Raw genomic sequence first — 3,033 nt, forward strand, 5'->3', positions numbered from 1 at the left:
CTTCCGGGAGAGTGGTCTGTGAACCCGCTTAGCTGGTGCGTCAGTGATCAACCTCCCTCTCAGACTGTGTGGGTTGTTGCCATGGCAGCAGCTCCCTACGGGAGTGGGCTGGTGGGTCTCCACATGCCCCAGGTTCCCCACCCTCGGGTTATGATCTTGTGCTGGCGGCCCCTCTGACTGTTTGATTGTTGCTTCTAGCAACAGCCGTTTCCAAGAGTGCTGTTATCCCCTCAGTACCGCTGGCGCCAGATCCCAGGCGTTCCGCTGTCTAAGCTACAGTTAGTGGGTCGCCGCCGTTCTCTCCTCCGGCTGACGTCGGTCAGCCGGGCCTGTGGGCCGAGCGTCAGGAACCACTCAGCCGGGCCGTCATGGTTCTGCTGCACGTGAAGTGGGGCTACGAGAGCCAGTTCCTACTGCAGTCCCTGGGGAGCACCGAGCTGGAGGAGCTCACGGTGAAGGTGGCCCTGGTCTACATTGGGCTGCTCAAGGTGCAGCGCCTCTGCTCAGAAATGGAAGAATTAGCAGAACATGGAATATTTCTCCCTCCTAATATGCAAGGTCTGACTGATGACCAGATTGAAGAATTAAAGTTGAAGGATGAATGAGGTGAAAAAATGTGTACCCAGCGGGGGTTCAGTATTTAAAAAGGATGATACTGGACGAAGGAATGGGCAAGCTCCAAATGAAAAAATACAGCAAGTTTTAAAGAAGACTATAGAAAAAGCCAAAGCAATAATATCTAAGAAACAAATGGAAGCCAGCGTGTGTGTTACTATGGAGATGGTGAAAGACGCCTTGGACCAGCTTCGAGGTTCAGTGATGATTGTTTATCCCATGGTGTTGCTACCCTATGATCCCATCCGGATGGAATCTGAAAATAAAAAAGATTTGTCAGGAACTCAGGCAGGACTGAATGTCATTAAGGAGTCAGAAGCACAACTGTGGTGGGCAGTCAAGGAGTTGAGAAAAACAAAGAAGCTTTCAGACTATGTGGGGAAAAATGAAAAAACAAAATTATTGTCAAGACTCGGCAAAGGGGACAGGGAGCTCCAGCCCCCAAGCCTGTTATTAGAAGCGAGGAGCAGAAGCAGCTGATTCTGTATTATCACAGAAGACAAGAGGAACTCAAGAGACTGGAAGAACATGATGACGACACCTGTTTATATTCTCCATGGGCAGATAACACTGCTTTGAAAAGACATTTTAAGGGGGTGAAAGACATAAAGTGGAGACCAAGATGAAGTTCACCAGTTGATGAAGCTTTCAAAAATATTACCTCGCCTTGCTTTTAGGCAAAATAATTATAATAATAAAAAGGACACCCACCAAAAAAGGCCACTCACTATAAAATATGCTGAAATTTCTAGTTTTCTTATAGTTCGAATTTTCAAAATAGTTATTCAAGTTTTTAGAACTTACTAAATACATCCTCAGAAGAAAAAAAAACTCATGCCTTAGTTTTAAGTTTATCATCCTCTATAAACTAATTGGAAAGGTATTGATCCTGTTTTAGTCCTCTATATGTGGCTATCCAACTGTCAAAGCACCACTTATTGCATAGAGATTCTTGCCCCCAGTGTATGTTATTGTCTGCTTTGTCAAAGATCAGATAACTATATGAGCATGGTTTTATATCTGTGTTTTCTATTCTTATCCATTGATCTTTATCTTTGTTCTTGTGCTAGTGTCATAATGTTTTGGTTACTATAGCCTCATAGAATAGTTTCAATTCTTGTAATGTGATGCTTCCCTATTTGCTCATTTTGCTTAAAGTTGCTTTGCCTATTTGGGCTCCTTTCTGGTTGCATATGAAGTGTATAATTATCTTCTGTAGCTCTCCAAAGGTGACATTGGTATTATAATGGAGATTTAATTGAATATGTAAATCCCTTTGGATAATGTAGACAATTTCAAATGTTGATTCTGACAATCCATAATCATGACATATTTTTCCATTTGTTTATATCATAAGAAGTTTTCTTCCTCTGTAAACCATTGTTCACCCCATAGAAGTGTTTTACCACTTCTATCTTTTCTACGAAATCTAAAGAAATGAAGTATTGAAAATAACAATGACGGTCGGCGCCTGTGGCTCAGTCGGTAAGGCGCCGGCCCCATATACTGAGGGCGGCAGGTTCAAACCCGGCCCAGGCTGAACTGCAACCAAAAAATAGCTGGGCGTTGTGGCGGGCGCCTGTAGTACCAGCTACTCGGGGGGCTGAGGCAAGAGAATCGCTTAAGCCCAGGAGTTGGAGGTTGTTGTGAGCTGTGTGATGCCATGGTACTCTACTGAGGGCCATAAAGTGAGACTCTGTCTCTACAAAAAAAAAAAAAAAAAAGAAAATAACAATGACAATAACAATTTGTAAGCAGATAGGCAATGAAAATGTAAATTGTAATATCAAAAATTCAAAATGTAAGGAAAGAAGGCAGTTAGCATGTATGAGAGTTTTCTGTTCCTTTCTTTCTTGCTTGCTTTAAGTTGGTATCAGTTTTATATAAATTTTCATAACTACAGGATATTTTTGTAAGCCTCATGGTAATCACAAAACAAAAACCTATAATAGATACACTAAAATTAAAAAAAGTGAATTAAAGCATACTCCCAGGGGATATAACTTGACCAAAAATTGAGACAATGAAAAATGGTAAGGAAAAGAGTTATAAAACAACTAGAAAATAATTTGGAAAATGGCATTAGTATGTCTTTACCTATCAATATAGCATTGAATGTAGTAAATATGCTACATTTTTTGAATTAAAAACGCAGAGTGAATGAATTGAAAAATAGGATTGAGGCCATCACAGTGGCTCACAATGTGCTGTAACTCTAGTACTCTGGGAGGTTCAGGTAGGCAGATTGCATGAACTCAGGAGCTTGAGACCAGTCTGAGCAATAATGACACCCCATTTTACAAAAAGTAGAAAAAAAAATACTAGCTTGGGTGTCACGACAAACACCTGTAGGTCCAGCTACTTGAGTTGCTGAAGCAAGAGGATCACTTGAGCCAAAGAGTTTGAGGTTGCTATGAG

General features: G+C 41.4%; 1 pseudogene; it reads left to right on the forward strand.

Annotated features, from left to right (window-relative positions):
* Positions 1–368: 368 nt before the first annotated feature.
* LOC128577834 (cilia- and flagella-associated protein 298-like) lies at positions 369–1,241 on the forward strand (annotated as a pseudogene).
* The last annotated feature ends 1,792 nt before the right edge of the window (positions 1,242–3,033 follow it).

The sequence above is a fragment of the Nycticebus coucang genome, chromosome X (assembly GCF_027406575.1).
Source record: "Nycticebus coucang isolate mNycCou1 chromosome X, mNycCou1.pri, whole genome shotgun sequence".
Lineage (NCBI taxonomy): Eukaryota > Metazoa > Chordata > Mammalia > Primates > Lorisidae > Nycticebus > Nycticebus coucang.